At 41.3% G+C, this 17,541-nt stretch overlaps 1 protein-coding gene across 6 annotated transcripts in view; it reads right to left on the bottom strand.

The window, feature by feature from the left end:
- The window catches only part of NFKB1 (nuclear factor kappa B subunit 1), a 57,768-nt gene extending 47,469 nt beyond the window's left edge, over positions 1-10,299 (bottom strand). For 2 of the 6 annotated variants that reach the window (XM_014875224.2, XM_014875223.2), the window contains exon 1: positions 10,042-10,139. The gene's annotated coding sequence lies outside the window, so the exon portion shown is untranslated. Of the gene's footprint in view, positions 1-9,470; positions 9,570-10,041; positions 10,141-10,243 lie in introns of those variants that run through there. The other 4 variants (XM_088163937.1, XM_088163939.1, XM_014875222.2 and 1 more) reach the window with 4 other exon arrangements.
- Positions 10,300-17,541: the final 7,242 nt, after the last annotated feature.

Here is a 17,541-nt window from a genome sequence, read left to right on the forward strand (position 1 = left end):
TCTCCAAATACAACATAGTCACCCATTCCCCACAAAGTAGAAAATTTAATAAAAATAAAATGGAGAAATAGGAGACCCTTAATACACAGATTACTTCAATGAAAAAGACGTTTATGTGGATATATAATGCTTTTTGACCCAGAAAATAAAAGTACCCACCCGACTGTAAACTAATTTTAGAAATATTTACTGGGCAATATTTATTTGTAGTATTTGTACAAATATCAAATAACTGGTCAAAAGATTTCAGTCAAAAATTAATAACTGATATAACAAGCAGCCAATGTCACCAGTGCTGTACTTCATCTCCTAATACAAGATTTCAGCAAGATAAAAAAACACCAGTCAATTACCTCATAGGTACAGTCCACAAAGCATTATTTTCATCAACCATTTGCCATTGTTATTATTCATCTTTATGGAAAGAGTCAGCATACAAGGCATGATAAAAACCTTCAGGATACAACAAAATTTACTAAGATGTTTTTATTTATAACATTATCACCAACTGACAAGTTACTTAAATAACTAACTTGTAACATGTTTGGTCAAACACTTCTTATTGAAAGGTAGAGATATTACAGAAAACAATCTGAAGACTTCAACAGCCAGCTTTTTTTCACATAGTGACAGAAAATACCCTCTTATTACATCCTGATTAGTTAACTGTGAGTGCAAATGCCAGGTTTCTTCTGCATAAACAGAATAAAATCTAGTCCTAAAAGTCTTGTTTTGTGATGTCTCATATTTAAACACTTATATTTTCATGTGTCACACATGAAAAATTGTGTTCCAAAATCCTGAGGTTTCCAGATGACATGGTAACCATGCTTGTTCAGAAAAATAAAATATTGTGAGGAGTTAACATGAATGACATCTGCCTGCTTGCCTGTTTGATCAATCTATACTTTGCCAAACTTTCAAACAAAGCATCTTACAGTTTCTTCTGTAAGCCACAGGATAAATGTAATAGTAGGTTCTATTTTCTTTGCCCTATTCTCGTTGCTCAGACTGCTCCCCTCTCCCTCCAGCAGAACTCCAGGGACAAAAGGCAGTGTCCTCACACCTGCCACACTTCCTGGTCACATTACTCTTCCACAGCACATGACTTTCGAACAAAGTGGAAAAAGAGTGCAGAGGCATTACTTCTGAAAACCTTTCATTTAAAGTATTTTGACGTAAAAATTAGAACCCATATAGAAAAAAAAAGCCTACGACTATCTGAATCAGTCCTTCAGTTTCACCTTTTGAAAACAGCAATTTCTGTCTTTTTGGCTGATGCAGTGAACAATGTCATGACACTAAAACAGCAGTCTTTAAAGACTACACTGCTGCATTGAGCTCTGGGCTTCTCAGAACAAGGAGCACATGGACCTGCTGGAGTAAGTCCACGGGAGGCCATGACGATGCTCAGAGGGCTGGAGCACTTCTCTGCAGACACGCTGGGCGAGCTGGGGCTGCTCAGTCTGGAGAAGAAAAGGCTTCAGGGAAACCATATAGCACCTTCCAGTACCTGAAGAGGACCTCCAGGAAAGCTGGAGAAGGACTTTTTACAAGGACATGCAGGGACAGGATGAGGAGGAATTAATTTAAACTGACAGAGGGTGGGTTTAGATCAGATATAAGGAAGAAATCTTTCACTGTGAGGTGGCAAGGCACAAGTTACCCAGAGAAGCTGTGGCTGCCCAATGCCTGGAAGTATTCAAAGTCAAGTTGAATGGGGCTTTCAGCAATTTGGACAACTTATGGAAGTGGAAGGTGTCTCCACCCAGCCTATGTGGAGGGGTTGGGACTAGAAGATATTTGAGGTCCCTTCCAACCCAAACTACTCCATTATTCTATGAACATTATGCTTGGAAGCAGCAAGCACATAGCACCCAGTCAGCTGTAGGCAGGTACTAATGAATGTCTAACCAGGTATTAAACACAATCTCTCTCACATTGTAAGTGCAGATGCCTCTTCCGATCTTTCCTGTTCAGGTCAGCTGCAGTGCTTGGGGGAGAGGTTAAAGACATTCTCTCTGGCCTGAACGTTAAGTCTGTTTATTATAAACAGATTATAATTTAGATGTGCAAACATACACCTTTGTGTATGCAAACTCACATTTAATTGCCTTTTCAGGGCCTAGACAAAGATTAACACAGCTGTTTAAAATAACCCTTCTAAATGACTGAAAACACTCTCAGTTTCACTATGTTTTGTCCTCTCCAAAACCAAACAGGTAACAAAAATATTCTGGGAGCCCTACCTTCAAATAACAATTTGAATGTTTCCTTAGGATTTATCAAGTCAATAAATCCCTACACTCCCTCTTACATGAAAATTGATGCAAATCCAGAGTCAGTAACATGATTAAAACCCCCAAAAGACACAGAAAAATAGACCCTAGCACTAACTGTGTGACCTTTTAACTTCCCTTACTGCTCCAGTTTCTAAGCACCTTTCCCATTTACATCAGGTGGTAAGATCAGCATCTGCCTCGGGTAGCTTTGTTCATTCTCTCATTACATGAGCTGTATTATGGGTCAGAAGTTGCCACCTCTCTGATTTGAAGATGACTGGATTAAAATTGTTTTGTGGAAGTTCATGTTATTATAGATGCCTGCTTCCTGCATAAGCTCCAATTCCCACAAACTGTACTGCAAACTAAAATCTACAATAAAAAATAATACCCCAAAACCTGCAGACCACATTCAATCACAGCAGTCTCCACCCTGGAGATCGTCTGAAGTTTTTCCAGATAATGGGGCACAGGAAGCTAGACATTTCAATTCATGGTATTTATAAGTGTGAAAATTCCAAGGTCAGTGAAGAAACTTCATTTAGCTCCTAGTGCAATGGGAAAACATAAAATCCAGCTAAACTTGCCCAAACTCACACAACTACACCTTCTGAGAGTAAGTATGTGATGCGTATGTATACATATGCATACATATTCCTTTCTCCTCACAGCAGGTCAATTGCCATTGTGAAAAAGGTTTAAATAGGGAGAAAAACAGAAGAAAACCTAGGAAGCCACGTCTACACATAGAGGAGATGACAGTGTTGCACCGAGCAACCAAGCGAACCTAATGGCAAGTACTTTGCACCACTCCTCCTCCTTAATAACCAAATGATACAAGGTTCAAGTGGCACAGCTAGAAGAACATGACTTGATTTACTGTATTCTGAATATTTGTTCTAAAGCTTCAAAAAGAGCAGCCATGTAAAATGAAACAACATAATTAATGTAGGAATGCTGTAATCCGCGAACAAGAATTCTCATTTCTCTTATCTCAATCATTTGATTTCAGAGCTCTTCCCTGTTATTCTCCCACATTCACTGTGTCTGTTTACCTTTGAAAAAGCAAGATAAATTTCCCTACCCAACTGTTTTCAGCCCCCCTGATTTTTGAAGGGTACAGATCCTTCCATTCTCTTCAACTTTCCAGCCTGAATTTTAAGCATGAGGTGAATCCTTGTTCTCTCTGACACCAGTATCCAATCCAATCCCCACGAACTTGGAACGGGACTTCTCCCTACTACCTTTCTACAGACAAACATGATCTTTATCACTCAGTTCACTGCACTTGAGAACTGAAATTAGTGTGATGGATGTTCTTCCATGAGGAAATTTATTTAAACCATCTCTTACTTTATGACATGTTTTACATCATTCTGTTCTCACCTTTCAAGGCTGGGATTCACAAGGCAAGCCTCACAGTGGGAAACTCAACTACTACACTTCAACTGACTCGATAAACTGAAAGAACAATTCTTCCTGAAAGTTTTCTAGCAGAGTGCTTTTTCTCTTTAATTCAGCTTTCACTGGAATTTATCTGCTAAAAATAAACTTCTTTAGCAGGACACTGAATGAAAGTAATTAAATTAGTGTGGTTATGCTCTTAGCCTGTTTATTTTGCTTACTAAATATAGAGAGGAATAAGGATGAAAATGAAGCAAAGATGCATCTCTTTCATATATTTTAAGTATATTTTTACTACATCAGGGCTATAAAGTTTGGCAGATGATCTTATTATAGGGAACTATACTTTTAGGAACAGCACCAAATTTTCAGAATTTCTATAGCAACTATGAAGTACTGAGAATGAGTAACTGCTGTAGTGTGCAGACAGGACAATGTGTTTTACCTGCGGTTGCTTCCTTAACTTTAGGTGGCAACTACCCATCCTGGAGCCACAGCCTCCCACTTTTTGCAAAACAATCTGTATCTGTATAGGGATAATTGTTTCAGAGATTTGCATTTCCCAAACAGAGATGCTGGGAAAAGGTATTGTGCAATAGATTCTTTGGGTTGCCGGGTCAGGGCTGGCAGCAGGACAAGAGCTGCTGAGATGATTTTGGCTGGAGGTCAGAGCACGATCTGCTCTGACAGAGCAGAGATAGCGATCCAAGCTGTTCAGTTTCAACCTTTCACCACTGCAGCCCCTTCGAAGTCAGGATGCTGCCCACCCCTTTGAGTGCACAGCCTTTTCACCTTGCTTCTGGCCACCTCTCAACTTCAACCAGCTCTTCATTTCCCTTGGAACCCAGTTATTCTGCCCAGAGTGCCAGAAGTGCAGCTCCAGAGCACAAAACTTTCAATTCAAAGTAAGAAACGTTTTCTGTACTATACAAAGCAAATAGAACTCAAATATTAAGGGACTATCATGCATATTTTCATCCACAATATTGGCATAGATGTCTTTAGTACAAATAGGAAAGAAAAACATGTTCAAAAACACAAGAAGTGATTAACTCACTCATGCTGACACGAAGCTATATCAACTATGTTATTTTAAAGGGATTTTAACTCAGTAATGAAATAGATTGAAATTTGGCCTTAAATGTCAACATGTTTACTACTATTTCTTCTCCCAACTATGACTTCAATACCTGGGGGTGTAGGGAGCTGTTTTAAGGAAACAACACTCAATTTCCACAAAAGAGGCATAAGGAAGTTGTATTTTTTTCACATTCTTTCAGGTACTTCAAAGATGTGTAATCTCTCAATAAAGATTTGAGTGCAATTTCTCAGTATACAAGTGCGAAAAAGTTTGTGCAGAGACACATTTTGATCAAAGATTATAATTTCCTCTGCAGAGCTTTTGTCATCCACACAACGTGGATTGCAGCTGCAGTAATACCACATAACCCTAAATGACACTGTTTGTTTTTCTAATATAACAACCCAAATTGCCTCCTCTTGTGACTAATTAAGCCTGTTTATTATTTCCTGTTGGGTGGGACCCGGCAGTTGTGTTTATGTATTTCTAAAATTTTAAAATTGCTGAAGTTAAAATTGTCAAGTATTTTCAGTCATAAGCAGACGCACTATTTGACAACATTATAAAAACTACAGAATGTTTAGGAAATTAGATCAAACTCAAATACTTGAGATTTCACAAGTGTGGTCCTCTAAATCAGAACTGTTGGGTGTATAATAATTTTAAGAAATCTACAACCAAATTTATTACAGCAAGTAACTAATAAATCTGAAGAAAAAGAAAATCATAGCATAAGAAAATCTCCTTGGCAAAGAGTAACTGGACTACTTAAAAGATACTCTATTAACTATGTTTGCAAACAGAATTTCTGTTTTATTCCTTTCCCAAATATCAAAATAGTGAACTAATATGTCAAGAGGAAATACTAAAGTGTCATAAACATATAAACTGTCTTTCCACTATATTGTTGGAATAAAATTAGAATGTTTTTTGTTAAAACACATTCAAAGCAACTTAAACTAAAGGAATAAACAGTATTCAAATATATGGCAAACATATTCTGGTACATGTATAATGCTAAGTAGATGTAAAAATACTGAAGTTCAACACAGAAAAACAGCTGTAGTAACTACATTGTGTTTTAGCTATGTGGGGTGCTAACATTACTTGAACTAACCTGACTATGATGTTAAAATGCTGTTACTTTTTCCTCCAGATTAAGATGAATCACTGAATATTCTTTACAAATAGCTCTAGCTCATATAAAAGCTGTTCATCGAAGTAGAATTTTAACTTAAGAAAACACACACTCATTTCATAAGCCTGAAGTGTAATGAATCATTAATATTAAACTATAACCCTTTCCTTTTTTTTTTTTTTTTTTGGTGGAGGCAGAGGGGGCAAGGGAAGAACAGTGTTTCTGAGAAGCCAAGTAACACGTAAGCCCCAGATTGCAGAAGGTCAGTTCACACAAGGTTTGCTGTATCACTAGGTACAGCCACACGGGCTCTGGGCTCCTACTGCAGACACAGTCCCTCATCTCATGAACGGAAAATAGCAAGGGCTGTTACCACTGCCATCACAAAGGTGAACTCAGGGAGTCTCAGTGTCCTTTTGGTTTCTGAACAGCCCCTGAAATCATAACGTGACAGAAACGATCACTTAAATAGCACCAGTAAGAGGAACCAAACAGGTAGAGCTGAGTCCAGCACCATCACGGTTATACCCAGTTTTCAAATCTACAGATTGCAGTGGCTAACTAAGGTTTAATTTTAGTCTTTTTCCAAAGAAATAGTAAAACTCCTGCAGTCTCAATGTTATACAGTAACGTATGACACAACAAAACTCACTTGGACTAGACTAGCAAGACCAAAAAACCCACCTGCTTCCTTTGTTTGTACTTTATTTGTGTGCTAAAATCTGTTGTGTTTAGGCGGATGGAAACATAATCTCTAGAAGAAACAAAAAAATAAAGCCAAACCCAAGCAAAGAAACCCCAAAGAAACCCAAACCACACAACTCAGATCTACTCTGCTCTTGACCCTCCGACAATTTGCTTGGAGGATACAATGAAACACAGGGGTATTGCAGTTTAGTATTTTAAATGAAGAACAAAAAAAAAAAGCGTATCTATTTGTCACTGCTTTTCAAAAGAACATAGAAGTTGAAGGGGGGAAATAATGCTTGGAGTAGCAGCAGTAGCTTCCTCCCCACACATAATCTGTCAGTTCCACCTAAATGCTAAACAAAGGATTTTACCTTGAGACTATAATAACTTGAAACATCATTTAAGGCCTTACTTTTGAAACTGTCAACAGTGCTTCATCAAAATACATGTTTAAATGAAAGCACTGAAGAAGATGCACCAAATTATTTCTATGCTCAAAGTTAGATGCAAACTTGGTGCCTGACTGACCTAAGGGCACAGTTAACGACAACCATAATTACGATCTTATCAACATAGAACTTCATAAAAGGTTCACAGCTTATTTAAAGGGCATCAAATTACAACCAGCTTCCACTTCTAAAATACCTCTGTCAGAGCTAAAGATGGCCAAAACCAGGAATTGCTTTTTTCATTACCTGCCTGAAACATTCATTATCTTCTCTTTGTTTTACAATAGCTGTGTTATTTTGTCAGAGAACCAAAGGAAAGCTCTCAGCATGTTGAAAAAACCGGATTTTTAATTAACTGTAGTTTTCATTAGTTGCTTACATAAACAAGTAACAATTTTCTTAATGACTGATACTTTAGAACTTAGAGTTGGCAAACCCTTACAGCACTGAAATGTGAAAGTATTTTAGCAAGTACAGTTTGAAGTAATCTATGAAAACACAGAATTAACCAGCACCTCTGAAGACCACAGGTGAATTTTCTCAACACTAGCTACATCAGAAAGCCAACTGTAAGTTAGTAAAGATATATTGTCTTTCACTGTATCTTTGCAACTTCAAAAATTAACATCTACAGTGCATTACAAGCACTTTCAATACTAAGGACTCACAGGCCTTCACACTTAGTTCCTACCCTTCCAGAGACAGCAATATGCACAATAATATGAATTCCTAACTGAACATATTTCTGGAGTATGCAGGTATTAATGAGAAAGTGGCATGGGAAGGTTTTGGAAAAGGCAGCAAGGAAACTCAAAAATCTATTAATTAGCAAATTTCTGTCAATGATATTTATTTGTAGGTATCTATTACTAAAGTCACGTAATGCCATCTCAAGGAAAAAACTAAATTAAATTTATTACTGATTTTTTAGCAGTAAAATTTTAAAGTAAACTTACATTTATTATTAATTTTCAAAAGTAAGATACATAGTAACAGAAACAACCATACCTGCTACTTTTTAACAAATGAAGCAGGAAATTTTCAAATGTGCACATAAAGGAAACACCACTGTCTGCTTTCCACTCTCCCTCTTCCAAGATACTGCTTTTCTCTGTCTCAGCACTTTTATCCAGCAATCTTTTCAGATTTCGAAATAAATCCTACAAAAACATTACCAAGGTGTTGCCGGAACAAAGCGAGTACAGATAGAAACTTTATCTGCTACAACACTGGTTTTTAAAAATACATAACACAATGCAAAGTGATATAAAGCTGTTCTGTTTTATAACCTTAACTCTAAATGTATTCATTTCTTGCATGAGAAAATAACTACATTTTTTGACGACTCTACCACTGACTGACATTTCTTTATAAAGAGGACAAAGGGTGGAAAGAAAAAAAATATTTTTTCCTATTGTTTAGTATTTCAAATTAAGCTCTAACATATCTTTCACAGATTTCAGCACTGAGATTCCCTGAAATCTCTACACTCTGGCACATCCTGACAATAGGATTTCAGCATAACTGTTAGTTAAATTCTCAGGCCAGGGAAAATTACAGGACAGAGCACCCGCCTCTGGATGGTCACAGGCTTCCTTTTTGTCTTTCATTTTCTCACAAACTGTAGTCATTTCTGAAGATTACAAAACATTGCAGACAGGATGCTATCTTAGAATGACGTCTTGGTTAATGCTTTCCTAGAACGGGCAGCTACTTTCTTTCATGAAAGAATACAAATGCTCTGACTGAAATACTATTTCAAAAGTGGATCTACATAGTGCATAGACTCCAGACGTCAATAAAATCGAAGTGCTCTATTTTAGAACCCTGTTCTGAGAGCTTGACAGTGCTGGTGGTAGCACCCTGAAGCATGTAAGGCACAAGGCAAAAGAGGAAAGAATTCTACTTTTCTCTGTGAACAAAGTGAAACGAGGACTTCTGAAGCATAAAACATGCCAAATATAATCAGCACTTTAAAACCATTTTAAAAAGTCATGGTAACCATAATCTGTATTTCCTTTAAAATGTTATTCTTCAGCAAAGATTCTGAGCATTTTAAGACAGGAAGTTAATGTGCAGCAGATGATCCCTTGCCTCCTAAGTTTTATTTCCCAAATGCTCACATGCACTCAGATTTACTTATCTGAATGAAAATAGGCAGCAGGACACACATGACGATAATGGCTCATGAGCACATAGCTCATGTCACAGAAACAATACTCCGATTCACATTCATGTAAAGTAAGTCAGTAGCACTCCTTCACCAAAGTTACCATCAAAGCAGAAAGCACCAGCAGATGAAAAAAAAATTGTCAATATTGGTCAAATATAACCGAGCAACCAGCGCAGTAATACTCGTCGAGACGAGGACTTTTCGGTTTCATCACTTACAACAAATTACTTTTTAAAACCTCACTATTTCGTACCTTTTAGTACAGTCTGCGGCACTTCCAGGCTGCACCCAAGACGAGGACACCCAGAGCTGCCGGTGCCAGCCCCCGATTTCGTGGGAACCACCTGCACTCCCGACCCTGCTTCAGAGCTTTAGCACGTACGTGTGTCACCTTCGAAACCAAAAGCGACGCAAGCAGCGCCTCCTTTGCCTACGAGCACCCGCGATGCGAGCGGCAGAAGCTGGGCGTGCATATTGGCTGTCACGAACACCCCTTCCCTCGCTAGGAAGACCCCTGTAACACACCAGCAGAAAAGCCGTCCCTTCATCCCGCCTGCTCCCCTGGCCGCCTGCAGGCGAATCCCAGGGCAATGCCCCCCGGGCCGGGGTCACAGGCGGGGGCCTGGAGGCGGGCAGAGCCTCCAAAGGCAAACCTGCGCTCCGGGGGCTGCCGCGCTGCCCCAGCCCAGCCCAGCGAAATGTCCGCTCCTTCCCCGCTCCTGCGGGACAGAGGGAGCGCAGCCAGGCGAGCGCCGCGGTGAGGACAGGGGCACAGGGGAGAAAGAAGGCAGCGAGTGGCGGGCCAGGGGCCGCCTGGAGCTCACCGGGACAGAGCTGGCGGCGCCTCCTCCTCGTCGCGTTGTGCCGCCGGCGGTCCCTCAGCGCCGCGCCATGTAATCCGGCGTGCCGCCGCCCGCCTCCCGGCTCCCGGCTCCGCGCGGACTTTCCCCCTTCTTCCCTCCCGCCCGCCCGCCCCACCGGCGAGGGCACCCGCCCGGCACCAGCCTGCGCCGCTTCCGCCCCTACCCTCGGACCGCCGCACTTCCTGGCTGGAAATTCCCGCTGACGCTCCGGCAGCGCGGAGGGCCGGGGCGGGGCGGGAGGAGGCGGCGCGGCCGCTGTGCCCCGGGCGCGCTCCCGCGGAGGCGGCGGAGAAGGAGCCGGGCAGCGCCTGCCACCGGGTCACCCGCTGGCCACGAAATCCCTGAGCCGGGGACAGGCCCTCCCGCCCGGGTGAAGCCGCGTAAACACGCGGGTCTTTTCATCCCAGGGCAGCTACCACCGCCGCAGGAGTAATCCTGTTCTTGCCCGCCTTCCCTTGCCCGCGGTGGCATTCGCGACACCTCTGTGGAGACGGGCCCGATCCAGTGGGCGCCAATGTTTTTTCTTTACCTCTAAATACAAAGTTTGGAAGGGGGGAGACTCTGCATAGAGTGAATTTAATCCCCCTCACGCAGTGCCTGGCTGCTGGCTGGCTTTCCCAGGCACTTCATTAAAGGAGATTTACCGATTGCTCACCGCCCGGTGCCTGAAAGCGTCACCGAGCAGGGAGTACAGGCTGCGCTGCTCCACTTTCTGTAGATTTACACACCTTCTGACAGAGCAGGCTCACACGTAACTTGTGTTAAACAGTGTCAACCATCAATAATATGCTTCTTAATACCTGAACCCAGGTTTGCAGCCCGGTAACCAAGTCTCCCAAACACGTTTAATCAAGGCTGAAGCAAGGTAGCTAGTGCCACGTTTAATTGGCACAAATGCTATGTAAGCCAGGTTAAAATATCTCTATGCTGAATCTTAAACGTCTGGTTTGCTAAGGGTGAAGAGTGCCTCAAATGAGCATCCAGCATAACTCCACCGAATGTGTGTTTGCACAGAGAGTCAGCAGCACACTTCTGGGGAATTTTGTTATGCTAAGGCCACACGGCATGGGGCTTCACGAATGAGATTAAGAAGAATTGTAATTTAAAAGAAGGATTAAAAAAACCCCAAACATATAAAGGCACCAAGGTTTATGACTGTTGCTTTTTTGTGCTGAAGCAAGGAATTGTAACATAGAGCAAAAATATGTTCAAAGGGAATAGAATCAAATCATAAGCCACTTGTTGACTGCAACAAAATGAAGGGGAGTAGATTCAGATGTTACATTTTGTGCCACATCTCGGGGTTGGAGCAAAGAGATGCTGTTTAAAATGAGTGCTGAGTGTGCAAAAGATCTTGGGAATGCAAAGGATTTCCTCTGCTTTCGGGAGAAGAGAAATTTCCTCCATGTTACACATACGTATGTGTGAAGAGAGAGTAATTTTCTTGGATTGCCCCTCCTGCTCTGTGATGCAATTCTAAAAATGCACTCCCCTATTCTCTTCCCAGTACAAACTGGGAATTGAGAATGACTCAGCATTTCTGAGTAAAATATGTTTTCCTTATTACATTGGGATATTCCCAGACATTCAAGACTTAATATTAATTTTTTTAATGGAAAAAAAATACATGGAATTAATAGGACAAATGAGGAAAGAATTGTTTCAAAAATTGAATCAAAAAGCCTTTGAAGGAGGAAGTCTAGATGGATTTTAAAAACAAAGAAGTTTCAAAATAAGATTCAATTGAAAGGAAAGGTGCCATGTCATAGCTAATCAAAGGTGTGCTCACAGGGCAAAACCTGTATGAACAAGTACCAGGATATCAGACGAGGTGGATAAGTTCCAAAACTTAAGGAGACTTACCTGGTGGATTTATTTTAAAAGGACACATATTCAAGTACTCAGACTCAGCTTTCCCTGTGAAATCTTAAGCAGCTTCCACAAAGATCTAGATTTTAAAATAAAACCCTCATCTAAATTATATTAAAAGAGTCAATTTGCCTTTTTTAGAGCTTAATCCCGTAACTGAAATGTTATTTCTACTGAAACCCAGAGTAGTGCCAGGCTGTAAGCCACACTTTGGTAAATTATCTTCACAGGACAGTCTAGATAAATGAACAGTTTTATAGCACAGGATTCCCACTTGAAGAGCCAAGTAATCCCATTTCAATCACTGAGGAAATCAGGCTGATAATACAGGCTCAGTGGTTTGCAGTGATGAAGTTCTGCCTGTTTCCTGAATAACACTGGTTTCCACTATTACCATCAAGTTACTTCAGTACCTGGACAATTTCAGCCCAGAGATGAAGAGCAGGTGATCAGACCTGAGCTCTAAGGAGCAAATGCCTGCTGTTGAGCTGAGGGGAGCGTTGTGAAATGGTTGTAGCCAGGTCTCTGGTAGCTGGGCAGGTGCACTGAAGGAAAGGCTTTCTAGCTGCACACTTAACCAGGCTGCTTCACCTCAGTCAGCTGGGGTACTTTTAAGTTTCCTCATATGCAGATGAAATTTAGAAGCTGAGTCTCTTCTCTGCTAGGTTTGCTCTGGGAATACAGACATACAAATCCCTTTCCAAGGTGAGAAATCTTTGGCCTCAGTATTTTTTAATCCTTTAGCTAATGATAGATAAACATGTAAGACAAGCAGAGAATTTTTAAATAAACAATTTTTAATTGATATGCTTGGATTGGAAAAACGCATGAAAGTTTCTTACATTATTTTTCTTCTGTTTCTGAAGTATGTGATAGAATCAGGATAAGGCTCTTTTCATTCCCTTTGACGTAATAGGTTTGATGCTAAAGCAGGAAAATATAAAGGGAAGTCTAAAACAGCTACTGAGAGACACTCCCTTTTAAAGCTTTCAACTGCCCATCTTAATAAAACTACTATGCCATACTATCCAAATTTATTTCTGGTCAATCCATTATTTCTTTCTCATGCAGCTAATCCAGAAGTTCTAACTTAAAAACTGATTCACTTTATGTAGTGGCCAGTGATCATCTTAACACACTCCAGTCTTATAGAGGTTGTCAGTGTTTAGCCAATATTTGCTGTTGGCATTGCCATCGTCTCCTACAGCTTGTATCCACCACTAACTTCAGGAAGACAATGTTAAAAAAAAAAAAAGGTTGTATTTTTAAGATGGTGTCATCATTTTGAGGATATAAATGAAACCCTAATGAAGTTGACATTAGAAACTATATTTTTAAAAAAATTCCAAATAGCCAAAGTGCATGTGCAAAGCCAACCATTCATTTCAACTGCAGCTAGCAGGGTGTAGAGTTCAACGATGCTGCTGAATCCCCAGGCTGCAGCATTCATGAGAAGCACTTTCTGCCATCTCTGTCAATTTTGGTGATTCTGAAAACTGGCTTCAATTCATCACATATTTAATCAGACGTAGATGGACACAGCAATGCCATGCAAGGCTCCGAACAGTGTGGTGTCTCCTGTAATTACACAGGCCACATCCCAAATGCACCTCTTGCTTGCTTCCTCCAGAGCCACATGAGACATGGGATCTCATGTTACCTCCACTGTGGTTCAGGCATGTAACTTTGCTGAAAGATGAAATTTCTGGTGTTTTGGGTAAGAGTACCAGAACTGAAGCAGGAGGTTTCAGGAGTGAATAGCTCTTGGGGAGCAAGTGCAGGGGAGTTAATTTAGTAGACTTATATAAGACAACCACGAAGCTGTAGACATGGCTGATGTGTGTAATTAAGAGAGAAAGGAGAACCTTTGGAGAGAGCTAGACGTAAACAAGAAAAGGAACACTCCCCAACATTTACTTATAGCTGTGATCCAGTATTGGGTATCACTTCCTAAAAGACATGAAAAGAACCAAGCAGAGAAGGCAATTTGATGTTTATAATCTTTGGAATTATTAGCTTAGCCTCCCCTCAGTTTGTCTGTGTAATGCTAGACCTACTTCTTTTCTTTTCACTGGCAGATACTAAGGAGAGTTTCAAAGCAAACCTCTCAATTACACCAAAAATGGTGGTTTACAGATTCACTGGGAACTTGCTGCAAGGTAGCTGCTCTCAGTGGAGCTACCCAGACTGCTGTCTGGGAGAGGTTGTGAGCTGACCAGCTCATCAGAGCCTTGAAGCTGCTTGATGCAGAACATACATTCCAGAAGTGTTGCCTAGGCTGGTCCTACCTGGCAGACCAGGTTTAGTGGCCGAGCAGTGTGACGCAGTACAACAGTAAGTGCATGTATTGACAGAATAGAAATGGTTGTGCTTGTAGAAACTAGAGAACATTCGTGTAGCACTGTAGAAATGTGGAGTTCATGCAGCTCAGAGCCCAAAGCAGACTGCTCCAGCAAGTGGTGTTAAAGCTGTGAGTTGTGCTGTGTTGGAGGTTGAATTAAGCCCTTTTCTTTCAGTGGAATTTTCTCCCATTGTTATGCTAAGTAATTGTGGCTACACCTTAAAACGACAGATAATGTTCTCTCGTAGGGGGGTGGCTGGAGGGGGAGGGGGGGGGAACCGGAAAAGGAAAGGTGGGACGCTGGGGTCTGGAGCTGGGCTCTCTCTCTCTCGCTTGGCTCCTGGAGTGGGAAGACAACCTGGGCTCTGCTCTGGCATCTTCCCCTGCCATCCCAGCACTGAGATCCACGCTCCCTGCCTTTGGACATCGCTCTGCTGCTCTCCTAGCTCACCCTACTACCTCCGGACACTCTGCTGAGCACCACGACCGACACCGTGAGGGGGGAGTCACTTTCCCCATCCCCGCTCACCCCTGGGCCGCGGCCGCCATCACCCAGCCCTCTTCAACTGCGCGGGACCTGCCCTGCCCCCACAGCACCGGTAACAGCACAGGGAGACGGCCTGCGGCCAAAAGGGACTGGAGCGGAGCTAGACTGTTTCTGTTGCCAATTTTTATAGCTGTTGTTGTTTTTCTGCTTTGTTAGATACCAGTAAAGAACTGTTATTCTTATCCCCATATCTCCTGCCTGAAGGTGTCTGAATTGGATCTAAAATAATTAAAAGGGAGGGGGGTTGCACTCTGCATCGCAGAAAAGGGGCTCCTGCCTTTCCTTAGACCATACCTGTCTTTCAAACCAAGACATGCTGTCTGGCAATAGATCTAATGAACTACCAGTCGGTTCTCCAGAATCTGGGTCTAATTCAGATTGTGAGTGATTCACTCATCTGTAACTCTGCTGTATAATACCTTGATCAGCCACTGAAGCTAGAGGGATGGGTTTTTGCCATTTGAGTTCAGTAGCAGCAGATTCTTACCAGTCCACTGCATTCACTCCCTTCTCTTCCCACCTCCCCATGTTATGATTAATATCCTGTGCTGTAGTCAGTATTTAATATATTAATTATCTTCATAGTATTTTGCATATCTGAATGATACCTACTTTTAACTTCTATCTGATTACATCCATCAGAACCCCGTTCAGAGGCCCAGTTGTTTTCCCAAGGGACACATGTTCTCCCCATTCCATAACTGTGGCTTTAGAGCCTCAGCAATGTTTCACCCAGCTAGCTAATGCAAACAAAAGCAGTTGTTTGTTGCCTTTGTCACTTTCTTTTGTCGCTTTCATTAAATACATGCTCAGTTCAATTTATGAGGTCATTTTGGGTCAGATGTACTGAGCAGGACCAATATTAATGCAGTATAGAAAGTGGAATTTAGCTAACTTAATTTCTATTGCTGCTATTTTATTGCTGCAGCTCAAGGAAAATTTCAGATAGCTAAGCACTCTACGAATATATAGGGAAGAGATTTCTTCTGCCACAGTAATTTCAACATCTAAATATATAATGGAAAAGATTATGGAAACTGAAAGTGGCATTCACTACTGTTTGAACTCATGCAGTGATTACTTTAAGTCTTCTGCTCAATCGTTGGTAGAAGTAAGTTCTGGTTTCCCAAACTGTTTCTGTTTCAAGTTTTAAGCTTTTACCACAACTAGTGATATTCTTGAAAGTCCAGACCTGGAATATCTGGATACGCTAGTTTTTTTCTCAGGTTTTGATGAAAACTTAAACTTTATGTTTAAAAAATCTGAAAGTGTCAATGTTCAAAAGGTATTTTTTTAAACTGATGTGATTCTCTTTAGGCAAATCCTGTGGGTTTAGAGGACTTTATATTGTAATGATAGGGGATTAACAACAGTGAGTGGTGAACTGAGACAAATCACTAGCGTAATGGATCAAGTCTTCCAAAAAATACAAGATTATAAAAGGATTATTTGGAAGGCACTAAAAAATGCAGGTTTTTCTCCTAGATTTGATTTCTCAAAAGTTCATGCTTTTTTAACCTTTGTTCCAAAACCATGAGGGTTTGAAATGTTTTTTTTTAGCAAAGTATATCTAGACTTAAAGCTGCAACACCCAAAACAATACAGGCACTACCTAAGGTTGTGGTAAGATGCAACAGGCTGATGAAAAGCAAGACAGTATGCAGTGTAATGACAGAAAGAGCCCTGTGATAGAGCAGGGTCTCAGGAGTGGAGAGGGACCTCAATCTGTTTTTTACTCTACACAAGAAGTAGGTGGAGGAAGCAGGGTGTTGTCCTTATTCTAGTTTCTTTCTCAGTTCCCTTTGTGATTTACTGTTTGGAAGCTAAAGCCTGGCTGATAGTGGGACAGTCTTTGATTGTTTCTCTCCCTGGTGAAAGAGCACGGTACAGAAACTTTTAAGCTATAAATAAAGATCCCAGCACCAAAGCCAGGAGTGGTATGACCATGTGATTCTGTGTTCCCAAGCCTATTGTCTTGCATGTTGTCATGCTTCCGTGTCCTGCCTTGCTTTCAAGGCTAAGGAACCCCACACAATGCTTCAAACATTCAGTATGTGAACTTGTATGGGCTCAGGGTCTCTGCCCTGCTGAGACCTGACCTGAAAGTGCATGTGACTTTTCTCACCTGAGGGCAGGGAAATGGAATTGCAAAGTCTTCAAATGTTTCTGTTTACCTAGACGTCCAAATAAGAATATGAGACTACGGTTTAAGCCCTTGGGTGTATTTACAACAGCTCTTCCCAGCTTTAAGCATTGTGCTGCCAACAACTGGCTGCACCCAAGACACTCCCTTTGATAGCATAGTGAGAACTGTGCTGCTCATGTTCAGATCAACAGCAAACTCTTGTTGACCTACCTGGGTGTACGGCTGGCAGCTGAGGGAGGATCCCTGCCTTCTCTACAGACTTAGAAAGCGTTCTGACAGTGGGCTCACCTGGCTGCAGGTAGCAAGGCATCTGCAAAACTGTAGTATTTTCTTGAAGCAGCATTTAGCTTTGCAAGGTATGTGTTTCTCTGAAAGAAAGTAAGGTGTGTATCATGGTGGCTTTATGAATGCTTCTGGGTAGGTCCAGCTGGGTCTGCTGGAATTTTGACGGTGCTCTAGACAGTTTAGAATTATATTCTTGTGACAAAAATGCTGTTCTTGTTCAAAGGACAGGGAACAAAAGCAAAAGAAAAAAGAAGATTGAAAAGATGAGTGGTA

This window comes from Sturnus vulgaris, chromosome 4 (genome assembly GCF_052056855.1).
Source record: "Sturnus vulgaris isolate bStuVul1 chromosome 4, bStuVul1.hap1, whole genome shotgun sequence".
Classification (NCBI taxonomy): domain Eukaryota; kingdom Metazoa; phylum Chordata; class Aves; order Passeriformes; family Sturnidae; genus Sturnus; species Sturnus vulgaris.